This window comes from Periplaneta americana, chromosome 12 (assembly GCF_040183065.1).
Source record: "Periplaneta americana isolate PAMFEO1 chromosome 12, P.americana_PAMFEO1_priV1, whole genome shotgun sequence".
Taxonomy (NCBI): domain Eukaryota; kingdom Metazoa; phylum Arthropoda; class Insecta; order Blattodea; family Blattidae; genus Periplaneta; species Periplaneta americana.
Window position 1 is genome coordinate 34852596 of NC_091128.1, and position 24434 is coordinate 34877029.

At 35.2% G+C, this 24434-nt stretch overlaps 1 protein-coding gene across 1 annotated transcript in view; it reads right to left on the bottom strand.

Moving 5' to 3' along the window:
* The window catches only part of LOC138710231 (zinc finger protein 69 homolog), a 79793-nt gene extending 55387 nt beyond the window's left edge, over positions 1–24406 (bottom strand). Inside the window, exons 1-2 of the transcript XR_011335186.1 lie at positions 24212–24406; positions 9921–10080 (exon numbers count right to left, since the gene is read on the bottom strand). The gene's annotated coding sequence lies outside the window, so the exon portion shown is untranslated. The remainder of the gene's footprint in view (positions 1–9920; positions 10081–24211) is intronic.
* Between the last annotated feature and the right edge of the window lie 28 nt (positions 24407–24434).

The following is a 24434-nucleotide window of genomic DNA, read 5'->3' on the forward strand; positions in this document are numbered from 1 at the left end:
ACAACACAAACAAACAAATACAACCACATAGGCGTATACAAACTCAAATGCAACAACTTCTACATAGGACAGACAGGCAGATCATTTCAAACACGTAACAAAGAACGCATCACAGACATTACAAAACTGCAAAACACTTCCACATATGCAGAACACATCACAAATGCTAACCACACCTACAGAGACATAAACACATACACAGAAATTCTACATATTCAACCAAAAAGCCAGAAACTAAACGCAATAGAACAAAATGAAGTATATAGACAAACAAAAACTCATCCAAATGAAATTCTCAACACACAACTCAATTCTTTGACTCCACATTACACTACACAAACACACCCCCATAGAAAACACAAACAAAAGGTGCCAAGACTAGCACCAACCAGTTCTGAAGATGGCCAATAACAGGCTGAAATTAGTTAACCACGTACTTTAATATTTAACATGCAAAAGATATATCGTCGGCTTAGAGTGTAAACCTGCTAAATCCATTATTTGTCTAAAATTACATTTCTATACCATTTGAAAGTAAACGAGACGGCGAATCGCGTAGGAGAAATAGCTATACACAATTCAACTCGTAAGCATACATAAACGCGTGATGAGTAAAACAGCCAAATCCACTTTGTTCAAAGCTCGCTGCTAACTCCATAGCAACTGTCAGTGTAGATAGTGTGTTCGACATTAGTCCGTATTCTCGTGTAATCAAACATGTTTTGGATGCTTATTCCTGTTATTCAAGTTTTAAGGACTGAAACATTGTAGAGGTGAGTATAATTATGATTGTTCAATTACTCTTTACTGTCAAAGTAATTAGAAATTCAGTTAGTTTTAGATTTCAATGTTTTAACCTTCTAGGTACTGAGATTAGTAGCACTTCAGTAATTAGCAAGTATTTTGTATGATGTTTGCTGCTACACATTTCAGTATTACTTTTATTAGTTTATTTGATTTTACATTTTCTGCGACTCGGTGGCAAGGCAACATCATTATAGAACAAAAGTTCTTGGAGGTTGGACACATCTAAATAGAAGCAGACTGCATCCATTCCACAGTTGTACAGGTTCTTAAAAACAAAAACATCAGTGTACCAGCACATTACAAATCTGCAGATCAGCCAGGAAAATCCCTGTCCATATGACGTGACATACTTAAAACATGAATTCTTTAAACAATTCGAGGGGATTAAATTTTATAAGAGCATTCATCCTGGCCGTGGTAGTGGTGATTCTAAGGTTACTGATATAAGAGCTCTTTGCTACACTCCAAACACATTATTCAAGGTGAGTTTCTCAGATTTTTGGAAAATAATACGTCAAAGAAAACCGACATCAGTGCTTACCTTGCTCTTTACAGACATACAAAATCTGCACCAAAACAAAAAGATCACTGCAAGAAAGTCTGGACACTTGAAATATTTAAAGAATACTTTACCAGAAGATTACCGCCACTATTATGACCAATTACCTCATGATTGAACTAAATGGAGACTGAAAAGAATTTAGTCCACACCTGTGATATAACAAGTAGCTCATCTGGCCGCGAAACCAGGTGGCCTGGGTTCGATTCCCGGTTGGGGCAAGTTACCTGGTTGAGGTTTTTTCCGGGGTTTTCCCTCAACCCAATATGAGCAAATGCTGGGTAACTTTCGGTGTTGGACCCCGGACTCATTTCACCGGCATTATCACCTTCATCTCATTCAGATGCTAAATAACCTAGATGTTGATAAAGCGTCTTAAAATAACCTACTAAAAAAATAGAGTTAAGGAATTAGACAACTTTCTTATTATTTGGAAGAAAATGTTTTTTGTTCGAATTTCTTACTTTTATGTAATTAATATTTTTCATTGTTAAGATTTTAAGAATTAGTATAGGAAGGAAGAAATTTTCTGTTAATTTTGGAGAAAGAGTGTTTTATAAGAATAAAAGAGAATATTTACTTACTGTTTTATTTTCCTTTTAGTCTTGTTAAATATGTCTGGAATAGAAGATTTTTTAAAGAAAGACTAAAAGAATGTCAAAGATAAGTTAGATGTACGTAAATTGTTTACTTTTACAGCTCATTACATGTTCAATCATTATTTTGAAACACTAGAAAGACTTGATAAATAGAATAACAGTTTTCATTAATTTGCTTGAAAACCTGCTAACTCCATACTTAAAAAAATTCCTAGCTGCAAAAACCTGCTAAATTACAAAAACGAATATAAATAAAAAAAATGCATTACATTGTAACATTTCTTTTTTATCTATTAATGAACAGAATCAAAATATATACCACCTGTACTTTGGATTTGTTCCTAAAGTTTCAGGGTTAATTTATAATCAGTCTTTTGTTTCACCTGTAAAATTACCTTTTTGTTAGTTAGCATGTTTACATTCTAAGCCGACGATATAATACATATTCTGAAGGAATATACTAATTCTGATGTATCAACATGACTTCGTTTCATTGTATTAAATAAAGTTGTGAGAATTAACCTTAAAGAAAATGAGTTCCATCACGAAGAATCAAGAAGGAAAGACAAGATATCTTATATGTTAATCGATTACTGACAACTACAGTGAATTCATAGCTCGGCCAGACCGTTCCGCAGCAGCCTTGGACTAGGTGAAGGTTGGTGCACCTGCCACCAGAGTTACACATAAACGACTGGCAAGTCATGGGTACAGACCACTAATTACTCTACTAACATTAGGCTTACCTGCATCACAACACACTCGAACACATTCCCTATATCTCCGAAAACAATTCTGGTTCACTTGCAAAAGTTCATGTTGACCGATTGCCTGTATTTCTCTCATGATATTGGCCTTCAATTCTTGTAACGTGTGCGGATTTGATGCGTACACTTTATTCTTCAACATTCCTCATAAATAACAATCGCATGGAGATAGATCAGGGGAACGAGGTGGCCACAATCCTCGACTAATTATTCTGTCACCAAACACACTTCGCAATTCAAGCATAGAATTCACAGCGGTGTGCGCTGTAGCTGAATCCTGCTGAAACCCGCCACTCAATCGTTCATTTCTTGTTAGTTGCGGAAAAAAATTATTTAAAATTGAAGTTACATAAACGTTTGAATCAACTGTTGTGTCGAAAAATATGGGACCAATAATTCTACTCGCACTCACTGCACACCAAACCCAAACCTTTGCAGCGTGGTGAGTAACTTCATGAATAATATGGGGATTTTCGGTAGCCCAGTATCTATTGTTCTGAGCAGAAACGTGACCGTGAAGATGAAACCACGCTTCATCAGTGAAGAACGTTAAAAGTGGGTCCACGTCGCCATTTTGAATGAATTGCACAAACCAATTGCAATAATTAACCCTACTTGCAGGATCTTGTGGTTGTAAAGCATGAACTACAGTTACCCTGTACGGCTTAAGTTTCAGAAGTTTCGTTGCCACAAAAGCTGACATCTTGGAAATGTTAACCTTTTGTGCTAAACGTCGCAGTGATTTGCAGGGTGAGTGCTCTAACTGGGCCCCTACTTCATCAAGCTTCTCTTCTGTCAGTACAAGGCATTGTTGAACACGTTTCTTGTTCAAAAAGATCCTGCACGTCTGACTTTATTGACAAGGTCATTAATAGTTGACCTGCTAGGAATTCGAACACCTGCAAACGGATGTTCAAATTCTCTTCGACACCTTCTTGCAGAAGAGTATTTCACATACACATCATACAGAAAAATACGTTGTTCTAAAGTGTACTCAACCATTATTAATAGACATTTTATCACCACGAGACAACACAATTTTACTCAAAACACGCGCACAGACGTCTTTCCCTCACGACAGATCCAACTCGACTGACTGGCGCGTCAGCGGTAGCTACAGTGCTACTCTGGTGGCAGGTGCGCCAATCTTCACCCAGTCCAAGGCTGCCGCAGAATGGTCCAGCTGAGCTATGAACACCATTGTGTGTGTGTGTGTGTGTCTATATATATATATATATATATATATATACACACATACACAGTACATAAGGTTATTCAAAAGTAAGTTCCCATTTTGAAATAGTGATAAGTTTGTCAAATTTTTAGATTACACAAAAATAAAAATACCAATTCGTTCATAAAGAAATGGAATTTTATTAAAACACGAAAAAATTAAATATGATCACCTCCATGTTGTTCAATAAAAAATACTGTCCTTCTTCTATGCTATAAATGGCATTGATAAGCACATTTCTTGGGATGTTTTCAATGGCATCTGATATTGACTGTTTCAATTCTTCACGTGTAGTAGGTCCACTAAGAAATACCTTTTGTTTTCGATAACCCCATAAACAGTAGTTAGCTGGATTTACGTATGGTAACCTTGAAGGCCAACGATCACCAAATGTGTTGCGCAATAGTGTTTTTTTAATTATTGTGTATGTGAGGTGGAGCACCGTCTTGCATTAAAACAATGTTTTTGATTTCACAATTCTGTAACGCTGGTATTGCAAAGTCTTGCAACATTTGAAAATATCGCAGCCCAGTTACTGGCATTCTTTTTATTTGTCCATTTTCAATTTCTACATAGAAATACGGTCCTATTATGAAATTTAACGTAAAATCACACCAGACAGTAACCTTGATATCATGTAAAGGTAAAACCATTGTAAAAATTATTAAAATTACTCTTCCATTGCCGTCTGTATTCTGAACAACAAATATTGTTTATACAAGCATGACACAGTTACCACAGTAACAAAACACACATCGATAAAAAAACCCAAATCTTCTAAACAGTAATGGTACTTATATGAAACCAAACTGCTGATATGTGCAGAAGATACAGCTGTTTCAAAATGGGAACTTACTTTTGAATAACCTAACATCAAATGAATATCAAAGGATAAATGTAAAAGACAAGTGAAAATTATGCATAAATAGTTGCATAAACTCATTATAGCTAAGTATACAGGTATTACATTAGGCACCACTGGGATAGGAACCCACATTGTATTTCAGTGTAAATCCTATTTTCTCAGTAAATCTTCATTCTCGTACTCACAATCTAGATTATGCATAATCCTAAATTACAAAAAGCATAACTTCGTCTGAAAACCAAACTTATTTGTATTATCCAGATCAGAAATAAACTTTCGGTATTCAATCATGTCCTCCAACCTGGAATTTAACGTTTCCAAAGTTCCAGAACTACATACAGGTTCCATCATCAGGGCAGATTGGTATGACTAGAGGTCGCCTACTCTGTTGGGCTCGTCATGTCTGTTATTCCAAGAAGTTAAGCCCAACTGATCTTACTTGTCTGCCCTAATGATGGAATCTGCATGTAGTTTTGAAATGTTAAATAGAAAAGGACTAGTTGCCTGGAGCAGCCAACATTAAGTCTTCTGGTCATATTTATGACCAGGCTTCGAGTCTTTGGACCCGATACAATAAGTTTACTGTGCATGCACTATAGGTTGTTGACTCGCTGCAGGTAGATAGAGATGTGTTGAGGTAACAACGTTGCTATTTAAGAGTAGAGTACGGTAGTATGAGAAACACACACATAATACATTCTGAAAGTAAATATACATTACACGATGATAATGTCAAAAGAATATGAAAAGCATTTATTCTCCTGTCTTTTATAAGCATTTGTGTTAAATTATACACAGTGTTAATGGTGGAAATAAACATGTAGCAATTTTAATTTTTTCATTTATCCTATTGGTCGTCCTTAGGAAGTGCAGTTACAGTACCGAATTGCAATGTAGTACAAGATACATTCTCAGTGTCTCAAATGTAAATCTTTTTTGGTTATCTGCCAAAGTTTGTACTGTAGAAAGCTGCGCTCTACTTTGCATGATATGATAGGAGCAAAACGAAAAAAAACCTAACATCATTGCAGTCTCTAAGAGACAGTCCTTTATTCTCGGGTGACTCAATGTCCACTAATTTGCTGTTTATGTTACATAATGTTCCATATCCGTTATTTTTACATAAAATTGATTTCCACTTCTGTTTTACACGTTCAGTACCCGGTGTACTTGGTATCTCATTAATTCTCTGTGTCATTTCCTCAATTAATTTTAGGGCTTCCGGCTTCTCTTGCTCTGATTTTTCTAACCGTGTAATAGTTTCAGACACAGTTTGAAAATAGGTTTGTATGAAAACTAAATTATTCGTCAGAACCTTCAAATCCAGAGCGTTTTCCTTTGCGTGTTTGTTGGCATTCATTCTAAAGTACCCCCATCCACTGCACTTTACCACTATACTCAGTATGCCATTATGCGGATTTCCCACTAACTGCTCTATTGGGTCCGAAGTCTCGAAGCCTGCTTATGACACACCTAGGGCTACCCTGTTGATGGAACCTAAATGTAGATCTGAAATGTTGGAAATTTTAAATTCCAGGACACAATGGAAGACCAAGAAATCTACTTTTAATCATGTTTACCATGAAAGCCTAAAATGAATATTCTTTGTATCCCTCTTTAGTCTGATTTAATTTGCTGCGTAGAAGTGCGAAATGAGGATACTCGATCTGTTGTTGTTCCTGTGGAACAGCATGTATTCAATATAATTACAGATATAATGAATGGCATTAAAATGTTACTTAACAAATGACTCTATGTCTGTTTCCTCCTCGTCACTCTCTTCCTTCTGTTATTCAGTCAGCAGTCTTGATACAGATTAGAAACTCACATTTTTATAATGTAACTTATATTTTACTTGTCATCAAAAAAGGGAGGAATCGAACACACTAAAGTACTGTGTGACCGAGTGTTTATATCGCATCTCGGTTTCCCCACCTGTTTTTGCTGGCTCCTATGTAAGGGCTAGTGACTGAACTGTTAGATTTTTTCAAGAAAACATTGGATGTACGGAATTAGAATTCTACGTAATATTATACAACTGTTTAAAATAATTTAAAGAAAAGGGTCCTGTTAAGTGAATGACTGTCACGTGATTTCCCATGTTTTGACGAAGCTGCGAAATAACCACTCCTGTGCTACAATAAGTAGCTCTAGCAATTTGTCAATCCTTGCATCCAGACCACAAAGCTACGAAGTTAGCTGAAGGAATACGAATTAATAGCAACCCAAAAAAATGTGTGACAATGTAGAGTGGTAGGAAGGGAGGGGTAGAAAATGACTTGCGATTATTTAAGCATGGAATGGGCACATGGTCTTATGTTACACAAGCTAGTGTGCTGTGTACTTAGTACACATCTAGGAAAAACTATGCTCCATTATATAAATCACTGTTTTCTGGAATATAGTTCGTCCAAAATTTTATGTATGGCTACAAGTTTATTACCAATCCTTCATTTTTGTCATGAAGGAAGTCATGACTGCTCTCGTTATTTTTATTCCAGAACCATCCGTTGTCCAAATTTCGGTCACATTTGTCTGGTTTGCTTTCTTAGTTCCAATGAGAGAGAGCAATCCCAGTAACGCCATTATCTCACATCTTGTTATTTCTTTTTCGTTCCTATCTCTGGAATATTCTAGCCTGTCTTTCTTATACTGAATGTATCAATTTGTACACCTTTCAATTTTATCGATCATTTCAATGGTAATAATTTTAGTGAGAGACTCAATTTCACTGTCTTGTAACATTTCTAGTAGCAGAATTACCTCCAGGAAACATTTTTACAATGTTTTCTAATCTTTGCATTAGTTATTCCTGTGCAACAAAACGTATGCCTTTGTAATTTCTGTTTTTTTTTTCTGATAAAATAATGGGTAGCAGTAGAAGATCTCCTGCAGTCATCACGTGTATCATACTATCATATTCTTGTTCAAATTCTGAATTGTGGTCACTTTCCATAATAAACCCACTTTCCCCTTCCAACTGATCATCATTTTTGTTATCAGGCTCTTTCTCGAACTCTGAATTCTCATTAAGTAGCCATTCAAGCTTGCTGTCCATCGGATTTGCAGCTATAAGATGTCGAAGTCAACACTAGGAGTATGTACATTATACCAAATTGCAATGGTTATGAAACTTGGACTCTCACTTTGAGAGAGGAACAGAGATTAAGGGTGTTTGAGAATAAGGTTCTTAGGAAAATATTTGGGACTAAGAGGGATGAAGTTACAGGAGAATGGAGAAAGTTACACGACGCAGAACTGCACGCATTGCATTCTTCACCTGACATAATTAGGGACAATAAATCCAGACGTTTGAGATGGGCAGGGCATGTAGCACGTATGGGCGTATCCAAAAATGCATATAGTGTGTTAGTTGGGAGATCAGGGGGAAAAAGACCGTTGGGGAGGCCGAGACATAGATGGGAGGATAATATTAAAATGGATTTGAGGGAGGTGGGATATGATGATAGAGACTGGATTAATCTTGCACAGGATAGGGACCAATGGCAGGCTTATGTGAGGGCGGCAATGAACCTGTGGGTTCCTTAAAAGCCATTTGTAAGTAAGTAAATGGCAATGCTATAGTTTAATTCAATTTCCTCCTCTTCATTTGCAGACTGAACAACACGTAAGCTGAAGCAATACTGAAGGAATAGCTAGAAGTTCGCAACAATAAAAAACAAAGGAAAACAATTAAACGACAGTCATTCAAAGCTGTATATTTTTTAAATAGGCACACCTGCTCGAGGGTTAATTTAGAGAATAATACGAAGATAAAAGAGAATGAAAGTTACTAGACCCGCAGAATGACACTAAAACAGACTTTATGACACCACAACCAGACTAACCTGAACAAATCATTCGGATATTTGGTAACACTGTCAATTCTATGCAGAGAAAACACCCTAGTGCGGGAGAGTATGCACCTCAACAATCACCATCCACTGCATTTCAATTTAAGAAATTGCAAATGTTGTTGAGTTCTACACTTTCTACTGAATATACAGAACAAACAAGTGAAAGTCTCAGGCATCTTCTATGCCATATCAATAAATTTAAGAATGCAGTTATATTGTCAGACTCCAAAGCAGCTTTTCTATCAATAGTCTCTAAACACACACCTTCATCTCAAACAGTAGAAATAACTAAAATGCTCTCTCTATTAATAACACCCACTAAAAGAATTGTATTCCAATGGATACCATCCCATTGTGGAATCCTGGGAATGAGAATGCGGATGCATTAGCAAAGAAGGGCAGCACTGCTACTTACAGACCTGTTACTAAATCTACATATTACTCTGTGAAAAGATTTATTAAATCTACTTACTTAGACTTCAACAAACAAAATTTGATAACACAATCACAAGGGGAAAAATGGAACACTCTGCATCATAATCCACAGTTAATTCCCAATTTACCACGAAAATCGTCTGTAGCTGCATTTAGATTGGCAACAGGCCATGATTGTTTGGCCAAACACCTGCATAGAATTGGAATATATCAGTCCCCTAACTGCCCATTGTGCAACTCAAACCAAGAAATGGATTCGGAACACCTCAAAATCTGTGCTTCAGTGGCTGACCATGATAATATCTTTGAAAAATATTGGAGTGCAAGAGATCAAATGACTTTGTTGTCAAACACCTGGCATTAGAAAACAACAACAGAACAAACAGGACTGATAAGAAAGTTTCATAAATCAACAACCAACAAATTTATCCAAATGCCGTTTGCTACAAAAGATAGAGGAAGTCGCCAAGTTTTCATGGTTTTCTCCAAATAATATGCACCTCGTGTGGTTCGATAGATGTAGCAATGCAGAAAAGTCAGCTACAATGAATGAAATAACAGTGTCGCTAATATAAAACTAACAATGATTGAATATCTAGTCGAAATCACGAGGAACGGAATTATAGTGTTGCAGCAATAAAAATTTAGAGAGTTTCCTTGTATTTTGCAACAAACAGCATTTAACTTAGATAAATGTATTAGTCACTGAATTATAAAACTTTATTGGTAGTGTTTGTCCCGGACACTGTGTATATTGTGATACAGTATACTCTTATACTTGTACATGTCCGATTTACCTCTGATAATGGCTTTCTGTCTTCTTTATCTCTGTTATCATTTAGTAGTATTGCCAACGGATCGACCTCAGGTTCTGCCTTGACTACATCCATGATAACTGATGATGAAGAAAGTAATCAGATAAGAAAGGTTTATTTTGAGACATTAAAACGTATTTCTCTGAAACATAGAAACATATTTCTATATATGAATGCTGTTCAATAAAGAATGATCATAAATTTTTTATGGTCATAATTTATCACTTTAAAATTTGGCTTTACGATATTTTATAACTTAATGCATAATGAACATGTGATACTAGTTTCAATATCGTCCCTCGCTGTTGCCGTCTCTGAGAGGTGTGCAAGTTGAGACATGTTCAGTATTGCCTACGGAAATATGGAGGTGACACGCGACAAACAATATTCAGTTGTTGTTTTGCAAATGCGAAATTTATTCATGAATGCAGAATCACTGAAAATATAATTTAGATTGATTCTTTCTTTAAAAACACTTGGCCTGTGCAGTTCCCTATAATCATTATCACTTTCATTACTGCTGCTAGTATTGATCATGACTTGCTTAAAATAAAGCATTTACCTTAAAATCTACACCAATGTTCTATAGCTTTAATTACAATATTGCCCAACTACTGCAACAATAAACTGTCAACTTTCTATTATATACAAAACATGAGGTGTTAGAATTTCGTGACAAATATGTAGAATTGTCAACAAATCAATTGACATTCTTCTGTCTCATAAAATTAAATATGTCAGAAAAGGATTGACAAATTGTAAAATTTTATTTGTCATAGTACAACTTTTATGACACAGAAATCTGATAAATTGTCATGAGAATTCTACAAATTACCACTATTTTCCCTGACAGGTGGAATGCTTTATGAAACAGAAATTTGACAATTTGTAGAGTCGTCATTTGTTACTTGTCAAAATCACATATATACAACTGTCAAGTTTTATGAAACAAGCCCCTGCCTTTCTCCCCACCATGTAACCCCCACCTTATAATCCCCTATTTCCCCATTCCCCAAATGTTCCTTGCAATGCGGGAACATGCGACATCATTGTAACTTATATGGAGAATTGCCATTCTTAACAAAATGTTATTACTGTCTTTCCAATTTGCAACTGAAGACGCCCATGAAGAAATCAAGTACAGTACCGTAACTTACTTTCATATGGACGACATTAGTGGCTAACAATCTATATTATTTTGCAGACATGTACATGCATTTACAGTAGGTACTGTGCTTCAATGCCTTCAATGTTCAGTAATAATGCCACAGACTAGTACATACAGTCACGAAGCTTGAGGTGGTTTTTTACATTTCTCGCAATGCAATGCTCCAAGTGGTTAGTAACTGAGAGTACTAGGAACACTAGACTGTTCGATAATAGCGATCATAGTGGCTAGCAACTAAAGTTCAACTGTCATTGGATGCATATTCCCTAAGTATTGAGCTTCGTGACTATATGTATTAGACTGTGCTAATAACATTGCTTATGTAATATATACAAACGGGTGCTTACACAGAACGAAACCAGGACTCAGAACGTAATTATAATTTCTGCCACTAGGTTCGCCTCACAGTTTTATAAAATGATTAGTTCCATTACTAAGTTTTGTGTATCGTGAAAATTGTTTAATTTTGCATTAAATTACATAAATATTATAGATTAATATGCCACGCATATTACAGTGTTATTTGAAATAATTGTTGACAACATGTTAAATAACAGTATGCAGATTTTTAGAGTGATTTAATGACATTTAAAACTTTGTTTCCCCAAAAGCCTCGATTTGTTCAATTAAAAAGTTTGCTTCCAAACTACAGCCAGTTCATTACTTTTAGGCCCGTGTTTTTCCTTGAGGTTGGGTTCCCTCTAATTTGTTTTAATTGCTGAAAGTGAACTATCGGTATGCCTTCCACTTTCAGACATTATTATTATTATTATTATTATTATTATTATTATTATTATTATTATTATTATTATATATTTTTTGTCTTGTCCTAAGGGGCTTACAGCAGTAAAATTTTGGAAATATTCAACATTTTTTCCTCCACTACTGTATCTTGTACAATAATGAAAGTTAGTATGTGTAAAACACTGTTCTTCTGCTATACGAAAATAATATGTTTACAACTTAAAAAAAATATTTATACATTCTTTTTCATAATTGGCAGTTCACTGTGCAGTGATGAAGCATTTCCCTCATAACTCAAAAACTATCCAACATTCTGTGGTGAAATTTTTTGTATGTATTCATGCAAAATCACTTCTCTACCTTTGATAGATTGTCTAATAAAAAATAAACTCATTTAAAAAAATGATCAAATATCAGTATTTTCTTCTAACACAACATAAAACAAAAATTATTTATTAAGGAATGTAGTTGACAGAGTATAATATTGTAAACATGAGCTTTAGCAATAAAATTAAAACGAGAAAACATGAAAAAGTTAACAAATTTATGAGTTATGAGGGAAACACTTCATCACTGCACACTGAACTGCCATCATTTTGAATTTTGAAAAAAATATAAAAAAAATTTCTTAAATTGTAAAAATATTTTTTCATATAGCAGAGGGACAGTGTTTTACACATACCAATTTTCACAGTAATGAAGGAAAAAATGTTGAATATTTCCAAACATTTTGCTGCTGTAAGCTGTACCTAACCCCTTAAGACAATCAGTAGTATTATTCTATATTACTTTCGAGGAATATGCTACATGGATTGTAAATAAAGTAGTGGCAACACTGCCGGGAATGGGTCATGCGCATTCGCATGCAATACAAGACAATTGTAGATTGTAGTTGGAGATATTGCCGCTGTATTGAATGATAAAACCAGTTACTATGACAATAGATGTTATTGTGCGTGGTTAGATGTAGAGCACTATTTTTAACTGGTCTAAAGGATGTTTACTACACTTGAGCAGCGACCGTGGATAAAAATCGAGGTAGCCCATGGTAGAAATGTACGCCAATGTCATCAAAGGTTACTTGAAGCTTGTGTCAATTATGCACTACCATATTGGACAGTTGCAAGATGGTTCTCTACATTTCATATTGGTCGGAATGAGACAATACATGTAGCTTGCGCAGGTCGCCTGTCCATTTCTGATGAACAAGAGGAATTAGTGCGAGGTTTCCTTGCTGTTGACCATCGCTGGACTGTACGAGAATTATCCACTGAGTCATTAAACTGTGTGGCACATCCTGAAGAAAAACCTCCACATGAGAAAAATTGCACCATGCTGGGTTCTTCATAACCTGACAGAAGCACAGAAGTGGCATCGATATGCAACAGCTCAACTCCACTTACAGAGATACTACAATGAAGGGGATGTATTCCTGCAACGTATTGTTGCCATTGACGAGATGTGGGCACAATCATACGAGCCTCAACTAAAGTGTCAATTTAATGAATGACACCACAAAGGATCACCACGTCAAAAAAGTGCGATATGAACCCTCTAGGGTGAAAGTCATGCTGATAGTGGCATACGACAGTGAAGGTGTTATCATTAGCCATGCCATACCTCAAGACAAAAATGTCAATGCAGCATACTACCAATATTTTCTCGAACATAACCTACTTTATGTCCAGCTATGCAGTGCAAACGTTCACATTTCCTAAGAGACAATCTACCTTTCATCTTGCATGAAAATACTCGTTATCATGTCGCAGGAGAAGTGACTGAATTGCTACAGAGATGAGTTTGTGAAGTATTGGAACATCCTCCGTATTCCCTTGACATGAGTCCTTGTGACTACGACTTGTTTCCATGGTTGAAAGAACCACTTGAAGACAAGAGGTTTCCAGATATTGCACCAGTGCTTCATGCTGTAGGGCAGTTCATCACAGAGATCAACAGAAACAATCTACTGACAGCATTCAATGGTTACTACGGATTTGGCAAAAGATACTGGAACATGCTGGTGATTATACTGAAGGGATGTAAATGTATTTTCCATATAAGTTCAATAATATGTTGGTATTGTCTATGTTGCCACTACTTCATTTACAAGCCTCGTAGTAGGTTCTATGATCAAAAATCATCTGTAATAGCGAAATATTCTACAACAATGGTTAACAATGGTTAACAAAGAGAAGCTGGAGTCATGGCAACCACGACTGCCCTCATCACCACATTCGTTTTATGTAAGTCAAAATAATTCTATTATTTTCCGATTGCTACTAGTGTCAGAGTAATTTACCACATAGATTATAATAAGGAAATATCAGTGCTTGAAACTCAGTGAATGTGTACATTTCAAAGTTCTACTTTGAACGCAACTAGGCCTACTTAGACATAATGGATTTTTCCGAGGTTTGTGAATGCTACTACCTCACGAGATATTTTGATAGGCAATATTATTATCAGTATACGGGAATGCAAGCTGAATGGTAACTAAGTCAACAAACGCCTTTGTGGATAAATTCTGTAAATGATTTTGCATTGTTTCCGTAGTTTGTCCGACTAACTGCATCTTATGTAACAAAGTCAAGGCACTGAAATTTCCATATTATTTCATTGTTTAATCAACTGCATTCAAATATAACCTATGCTTTATCTTACCATTTTGTTTTCATTAAACTCGTGTAATTGAGTAGATATATCAAGTAAGTATAGCCTAGATTCTCTTTTATTGATCAAGTAAAGTAAAGTCAAGTAAAGTAACAAGAAATATATAACTAAACCTGTTAGAGATTTGTAACTATTTTTGACATAGCTAAATGTGTAATCCATGTATACAAGAAAGTTTTACTATATATTATAGTGTAACCAGTGAAGTGACTTATTTGATTTGATTAAGCTAATATTCTTCGAGCCTGCTCCAACCTGTGATCCTGTTCTTGAATACGCAGTACCTATTTAAGATAATAGCTCGACCATTACTATCCTGAATTATCCTGACAAACATAATTTGGTGTCAGAATTTAAACATAACATAACCGTGACCGGTAGCACCGGCCACAACAAACTAGTGCCCAACAACAAGGCACAACAATTGTATTGTATTTATTAACATTCCATGGTATTCATACATTGCTTCACAGCTAAAATATGGAACAAGTCAAAAAATTTAATACTATTATAACGTCATAATTTATAGTCACAGTCTAGATGAAATATATACAGTTGAGGTTTACAATATAATCTAATAGTACAACACAAAGTTTTAGTATCAATTTCATGAAGCGTTATTGAATTGTCATGAATTCACCTACAGAATAGAAGGCGTGAGAAATTAGGTACTTCTTTAATTTGGCCCTAAATAATCTTAAGTTTTGAGTTTCATTTTTTACATCGATAGGGAGGCTATTAAAAATTTGTACTGCCATATAACGCACTCCTTTTTGATAGCACAATAGACTTGCCGATGGAGTACGAAATTCATTTTTTTGACGTGTATTTATGGTATGAACTGTTGAATTAGTTACAAAGTTTTCACGATTACATACGAGGAAGATTATTAATGAAAAAATATACTGAGAAGCCATGGGCATAATTTTTAATTTTTTTTTAAATAGTCCTACACGATTTCCTAGATTTGGCACCTACTGTTATTCTAATGACTCTTTTTTGTAATAGGAATATACTTTTACTATCTGTGGAATTTCACCAGAATATTATTCAAAAACTCATTACCAAGTGGAAGTATGCTAAGTATATTGTTTTTAAGGTATTGATTTTTACTATCTTTTGCATAGATCTAATAGCAAAACATGCTGATTTTAGTTTGGGGGTAATTTCTTTAATACGATTTTTCCAATTTAACACATTATCGATTTTTAAGCCAAGAAATTTGGTTGTTGTTGTTTCTAATAGGGATCTATTGTTAGTCATTGCGCTTGAACTTTGCAAGGTTGAATTTGGATAGGATTTAAATTGAATTATGTTAGTTTTGTTACAATTTAATACTAATTTATTGACTGAGAACCAGTCACATATTTTCAAGAGAATTTTTTCTGTTGAAAATTGGAATGTGTTGGAGTTATTAGCTGTAATTACTATACTTGTGTCATCTGCAAATAATATGGGATGACATACGTCTTTTATATGGGGGCAAGATCATTTATGAACACTAGAAAAAGTAGGGGACCTAATATTCAACATTGAGGAATTCCATTATTAATACTGTAGTTCCCCATGTCGAGGTAGATTTCATAGTTGTATTGATTTCGACTTTCTGTTTCCTATCTATGAGATATGAGTGAAACCACTGGTGTGCAACGGCTTTAATTCCATAATAATCTAATTTATCTAGCAGCATTTTATGATTTATACAGTCAAATGCTTTGGATAAATCACAGAAAATCCCTCCAGCTTGTAATTTTTTATTAACTGCCTCCAGAATTTTGTCACTTAAACTAAGCTTAAATGTTGCATTTTCTGGGCCTTTATATTTCCCAAATCCAAATTGTTCTGTGACTAAAATGTTATATCTTTCTAGATGATGATATAATCTTTTATACATAACTCTTTCAAAGATTTTGGAGAAGACTGGTAGAAGTGATATGGGTCTGTAATTTTCTGGAGACGTTGTTTCTCCCTTTTTGAAAATAGGAATAACCACAGAATATTTTAATCTCTCGGGGAATATACCATTGAACATTGAATAGTTACATAAATAACTTAGTGGCCCAGCTGTAATATGTGAACTTGCTTTTAATATTTTGCTTGTTATTTCATCATACCCTGAGGAGTTTTTTGACTTTAGATTTTTAATAATTGTAATTATTTCTTGTTTGTTTGTTGGAAATATTTGAATATTTGGGCATTTTGTTAGATATAAGGGTATAGTTTGTTACTTTACTTTTTGATCGTCCACTTTTCTTTTTAATTATGTTCCAAGTTGTTTTGATTTTATTATCAGAGTTTTGTATTGCTGTATTATAGTATAATTCTTTACCTTTTTGGATTACTTTGTGTAATATTTTTAATAATTTTTATAGTGTTGTTTTAAGTTTGTATCATTACCATTTCTACTCTGTATGTACAGTATAATGAGCTCTTGGTTTTGCATGAGATTTTAATACCTTGTGTAATCCATCTATTGTTGCATATTGTTTTATTTTTATACTTTACAGGAAAACTGGATTCAAAAATATTTAGAAATGTTTTATGAAACTCGTTGAATTTACTGTTCATATCACTTTGACTATACACTGATTCCCATGTTTCATTTTTAAGATTTATTTCAAAATTACTTAATGATTCCCTGTTTATATTTCTGAATCTCACTTTAGTTGGTTTTTTGATGATGTGTTAATATTTATAATTAGAAGTTGAGCATCATGATCCGAAAGACCATTAATTATTGGGGTTGTTTGAGATACTGTATGCCTATTTTTTCTTTTCCGAGAAATATGTTGTCTATTGCAGTAGCTGAATCCCCTTGTATTCTGGTCGGAAAGTTTACTGTGTAAATTAAATTGAAAGATGCTAGCAATGAATTTACTTGATCTTTCCTATTTTTTTCTGTTAGATAATTGACATTGATGTCTCCGCAAATAATGCATTCATGTTTCAGTTTCTGTAAGTATTCTAGTGTCTTTGCCAATAAATGAAAAAAATTTTCGTAGTCTCCAGATGGTACTCTATATAGACATATTATAATGAAATTATATGTTTCATTTTCTAATTCAACAGCACAAATTTCCAAATCCTTCTCTTTGCAAAAATGTGAAAGATCAATATTTTTGAAATTAAGGTCAGATCTCAGAAATACACTCACGCCTCCATCCTGAAGAATGTCTGCAGTAACTAGCTCCTAATTTATATCCTTCCAGTGAGAGGGACAATATTTCCTGTTGTTTCGAGATTAAATATACAGCAGAGTCCGTATAGGCCAGTTTCAGTCAGATGCTTTTCCTATTCATTGCGAGCTAAAGCAAGGAGATGCACTATCACCTTTACTTTTTAACTTTGCTCTAGAATATGCCATTAGGAAAGTCCAGGATAACGAAGAGGGTTTGGAATTGATCAGGTTACATCAGCTGCTTGTCTATATGGATGATTTGAATATGTTATGAGAAAATCATCAAACAATTAGGGAAAACACGGGAATTTTACTTGAAGCAAGTAAAGAGGTTTGGAAGTAAACTCCGAAAAGATAAAGTATATGATTATGCCTCGTGAACAGAACATATTACGAAATGGAAATAAAAAATTGGAAATTTATCCTATGAAGAGGTGAAAAATTTCAAATAACTTTGAGCAAACAATAACAACTCAGGAGGAAATTAAAAGCAGAATAAAGATGGGAAATGCCTGTTATTATTCTGTTGAGAAGCTTTTGTCATCCAGTCTGTTCTCAAAAAACCTGAAAGTTAGAATTTATAGATCAGTTATATTACCGGTTGTTCTGTATGGTTGTGAAACTTGTACTCTCACTTTAGGAGAGAAACTGAGGTTAAGAGTGTCTGAAAATAAGGTGCTTCGGAAAATATCTGGGGCTAAGAGGAGAATGGAGAAAGTTACACAACACAGAACTGCTCGCACTGTATTCTTCACCTGACATAATTAGGAACATTAAATCCAGACATTTGAGATGGGCAGGGCATGTAGCAGTATGAAGAATCAAGAAATGCATATAGAGTGTCAGCTGAGAGGCCAGAGGAAAAAAGATTTTGGAGGGCCGAAATGTAGATGGAAAAATAATATTAAAAAGGATTTGAGGGAGGTGGGATGACTGTAGAGACGACTGGATTAATCTTGCTCAGGATAGGGACTGATGGCGGGCTTATGTGAGAGCGGCAATGAACCTCCGGGTCCCTTAAAAGTAAGTGAACTCAAAAGAATAGGCTACAGTGCACATGTGAAATGCCTTAAGTTTCTTTTATTATTTCTGAAAATGTATGCGATATGAATTGAAGTACAGTACAAGATGCCAGTGCCTTAGTTCATATGTAATATATTTTAAAATCAAGAATGACAATAATTTATATTGATATAATTGAGATACAGAAATTAGGAAATGGCATCCAATATCCATAAAAGACTGTACAACGCATTTAATAAGCAACGATTAGTCCTTTAAATGCCTTAAATGTCAATGTAATTATTCTGCTATGAATCTCTAGAACCAAACACAACATCTAAGGGTCTTATTCATAGCTGAGACTTTGGACCAAAGTTGACTTTGGAAAGTACGAAGTCACCATTTTCTTGTTCACAGTCGACACTTTGACGAAAGTAAACTTCAATCGTGACTTTACTTCTAAGTCGCCGAAAATCCAGACTTTAACTTTGACTTTCGTTCGTAAACATAAAGAAAATGGCTGTTATTTGGAAAATTGTTGAATTTGCCGAGAATATTGAGGACATCTAGGAGATTATTAAAGCTTCTCATGTTCCTTAGCGTATTATTATTAGATATAGATTATAAATTCAAACCAAGGTACAGGTTTGATAAGCAGATACTATTAGATATCCTCATCATGTTTCAACTTTCACTGATGAATAATAATCAAAGAGGATTATCTGTTCACCAAGAATACAACTTCTTATTTCATCGCGATTTTACGCTACAAGTAAAAATTAATCAGCTTTATATTAATTTTGATTATTTAATTCTATAGAGGGTATGTTATACAAGGGTGGACCCAGAAGTAACTGGTACCGAACTGTTGCGCGCGCATTCCTTGTAGTTACGAGTTGTGTTGTTAGGCGGTGTTAGTTTGGGGTCTCCAGCGACCATTAGTGAGCTGGCGTCAGTCTGAGTTAAGTGGTTTGTTTGTGGTGCTGTGTTATTTGCGTCCCTCTTTCAACTGTTTGGCGGTTAGTGAGATGGCCAACCACAAGGAACAAAGAGTGTGTATGAAATTTTGTTTTCTGTTAGGGACAACTGCAGCCAAGACCATTGGGATGCTTTGGCAAGCCTTTAATGATGCTTTGGGAAAATCAAGGTCTACAAGTGGTTTTCCCATTTCAATTCTGACATGTCAACTGAAGACATGCCATGCTCCAGGCATCCTTCGACAAAAAGAAATGAGAAAACATTGCCAAAATCAAACGTGCAATTGATGAAGATCGTCGAAAGACCATTGACGAAGTTTCTGAGGAAACGAACATGTCATGGAGCACGGTCCAGCGAATTTTAACCAAAGATTTGCACATGAGATGGGTGTCTGCAAAATTTGTTCCTCGCTTGCTCACAGATGACCAAAGAGAAAACCGTGTGAGAGTTTGCTGCGGCTTGAAGAGCGAAGTGCAGAACGATCCAAATTTTCTTAAAAGAATTGTGACTGGGGGCGAGTCTTGGTGTTATGGGTACGATCCAGAATCAAAGCAAGAATCGAGCCAGTGGAAAACTCCAAATTCACCACGATCCAAGAAAGCACGTCAAGTGCGATCCAATGTGAAAACAATGTTGATTTGTTTTTTTTGATTGAATGGCATTGTCCACAAGGAGTTCGTTCCGCCAGGACAAACAGTGAACCAACATTTCTATTTGGATGTGTTACGAAGATTACGAGAGAGTGTACGACGAAAACGGCGCGAAATGTAGAGAAATGGGAACTGGTTGCTTCACCACGACAATGCTCCAGCCCACACAGCTCTGATGGTCCGACAGTTTTTGACTCCGTCGGGCTTTTTATTTGTTTCCACGGATGAAGAAATGTCTGAAAGGAAAGCGATTCAGTGATATGGATGACGTCAAAGAAAACACGCTAACGGCTTTGAACAGTATCCTGCGTCAAGAGTTCCAGCACTGTTTTCAGCAGTGACAAAAGCATTGGGGGGGTCATTCCACATTAAGAGTTTCGTTAGTCACAGGACATTCAGAATGTCATATATTTAAAACTAATAAATATATCCATGTCCTGTTTTTTCAGCTTTATACATCTGCTACTAATTTCATATTAGTTCAATGCAGTATTATTATTTACTGAGTAAACAATAATAAAATGCAGTGTTAGTCATAGGATCAAGAAATGTTGACATAATACGAAGATCATTTTCAATCCTCTAATTCATAGCAGTCATAAGGAGGATAGGATTGCAATCTTAATGTGCAAGAGTACTGTCATTGCAAAACAAAATGAGACATCATTCATTAATTTATTACTTTATTAAAATATTAGGGGAGGAAATGTGGAATGAAGTCACGTTAGTCACAGGACATGGGCCATGTTAGTTACAGGACATATTTGTCCACCAATGTAAGTGAAGCCACCAAATGATCTGTATACGTTTATTTATCGAATGAAAATGACAATCTAGGGCTAATTTTATTTAATTTGTCATGTCCAATTAAAATTCAGATTTACAGTGACCACAGTTCTCTTGGACGGGTTAGGTACAGATCTCATATTTCATCCTTGCCTTTTTGCAACATCACATTTGCGATGGGGAGGTGAGGCAATGGGAGGAAAGATGTAATGCTTTTCAATACGCTGACGCCCACATTGTGAGATAAGCCATTTGAAATTTAATGGGCACTGACCGACAGAGATATAATCTGAGATCTGTACTTTTTTAATAACTGTGTCTATATCAACTACAATTCTGTCTTCATACTCTAGAAGACAGAATATTTGTTTTTTGCTCGGTCTGTCATTCTGTAGCAAATAACTTCAAGTTTCCATCACATTTTTATGATTTGGTCAAGGTATAATTTCATGCCCCATGGTACATAAACAAAACTCCCTAATGTGTAAGTTCCTCCACATTCGGATTCATTTACAAGGTAGTGTTCTTCTACTTCCAAGTTACCTATCATTAACCACACTTTCCTGAAATGAAAAACAAAACTACAAAGAATTAATCAGTTGCACCTACCAGGCCTACTACTAGACTACCCAACTAGTTAAGAACTGAGGGTGCTATTCAGACATTTCACTAGCCCGCGGTACGGGCGTGCTAAACTAGCTCCAGCTATCGACTGGTTACTTGTACAGGATTCATATCATTTCACATAGCTAAGACTGGTTTATGAATACGAAAAACGTTAGTTCGCTGATCATCCAACGGAAGCCCGCGCTAAGAATGTCTATGAATATGGCCCTGAGCTGCAAGTTATGTTGGTTTCATTTCAAACTTAGCTGTAAACTTACCTAGTTATCCTCAATTTTTTTACCTTGAAGTTCATATTGTGTCTTTTCAATGAATACTGAATTCTGTGCAAATTCAAGAACAGGAGACTACCCAGGTCTGATGTAATGGAGTGTCCATGTACCTGGAACCATTCTTATTTCCATACTTTCCCTTTTCCTTTTATATGGTTTCTCCAGATACATTCATTCATTCATAGTTTTCTGCCCAAGGGTAGGTCTTTCACTGCAAACCCAGCATTCCCCAATCTTTCCTATTTTCTGCCTTCCTCTTAGTCTCTGCACATGATTCATATATCTTAATGTATCCAGATACAGATATACACTTTGCTCCAGAATATGACGGCCTCTCTTCCTGGAATTGGTAAATTCTTATAAACTCCATCTTCTCCTCAATCCTTAGGCATGTGGCAGAAATACAATATGACAACTTCAACAACTGGCAACTCAGCTAAGTGTTTATCACTTGCACGTTCCTACAGTTAAGTGGTGAAGGGTGTGACCATGTGAGGGAAGGCCGCCATGTTTTGGATTCCAAGTCTCCACCAGCCACTACAGTAAATTCTTCTGCAGTATTTACTACAGCTTGGCCTCTCAAAAGTTTCAGCCACACCATCCTTTTCACTTCTGCATAAACTCCTTCTATTACGCCCTTGTCATGGGCAATCTCAAAGTAGCTCGAATCTGCTGGGAAGCCATAATGACTCTCATGATGTAGTATATCGTTGGCTTACTTAGTGTCACAATGAAACCTAACCAAAAATATGATACATATAAGTTCAATTCTTTTAAGTAATTCTCCCTGACATTTTATTTAAGGTATCTGTCCTGTGACTAACAAAATGTCCTGTGACTAATAAAATATCCTGTGACTAACAAAATGTCCTGTGACTAACAACCTACTGCATGAATTTTCAAAATGATTTCATATTTATAAATTTAATCATATCTGAATACCAATTCAGCACCAACCAGCCATGTTGAAAGCCTATCATTGAATGCAATACTGTCACCATAGGTAACTCCAGGGTTGCCAGATGCAAAGTTAAAATTTTAAAATGTTAGTTACAGGACACCATGGCTATTGGCAAACATAAAAGATAATTTCTAATAGTGTGTGCAGGTTTGAATACATTTTATATTATTCTATAGCCTACAGTCATTATGCCAAATTATATTACTTGTGAATTTGAAAACCAATAAACACCTGAAAAAATATAAAGTATGTCCTGTGATTAACGTGAAATTGCTGACTGCCACAAGTATAATCATGAAAATAGTGGTGAACCGAAAGGAAACAGTTGTTATGATTCACATATCTTCAAACTACATGAAATAAACTTTCAAGTGACATATAACAAGAAACTATAAGATGAATTTTTTTTTTTCACTGCAAAGTGATCACTTATTGTGGAATGATCCCGGGACAAATGCATTAATGCACATGGACAATACTTTGAAGGGCACTAAAGTACTGTGAATGTAGAGTTCAATAAAAATGCAAAAAAAAAAAAAAGAAAAAAAAAACATTCCGGTTATTTTTGGGTCCCCCCTCGTATCGTTGGATATGCAGTTAATTTATAATCCTTGCAGTCATCATAATAATGTTTTCTGCATATTGATTTCAGATAAATTTTAAGTAGTTTCTACAGACATGCATGGAATAACTCTGCCAACTGTCAGCAGGATAATATGTCTCTTTCATAGTCTATCATTAGTGGCATCTTCTTATCTTCCTGATCTTCAGAATAAAATTATTTTATAATGAAACAATTTGAGGGCTTAATGTGAAACTAATTTAACTACAATCGATGTTTTATTCACAAAAAAATTCTTAATAGGAAATACTACATTAATTATACCATGTTTTGTAGTTAAGAATTGTGTTATTACATGGCTGTTCGGAACTGAGTTACGATTTTTGTGACCAAGTAGAAGAACAAATTCTTATCAACTGGTGTAAAGACCTAAAAATGCCATTTTTTGTACGTTAGTTTCACACTAAGCCTTCGAATAATTATTATGTAAAGCTGCAAGAACAGCTAACAATCGCTTAACATGTACCAATGTTCAATTGCTTCATTGATTTGTGACTCAAAAGATGGCTTTGATTGTGATACCGGTAATGCCTAGGGGAGGAGGGGGCACAATAAGACAGTGACTTTTTCGCAAGATGGAATAGTTGTACATCTAGTGACAAGAAGTTGAACTCATACTAAGCTGTGAGTTGTTGATTGCAAGACTGCTTTGTTTGTGCCTCGTGAGTTGAAGGAATTTTATATATTTCAGGTAAGATTTTGAAAAAAATTTCCTTCCAGTATACTGTTGTTTCTTTTTATGTGTATATATTTTTAAATAATTAAATATAGCACACTTTATAAAGCTGTTCTTAAGCTACACTTACACATTGATCAGAATCTGAGCAGAGTATCCACATGG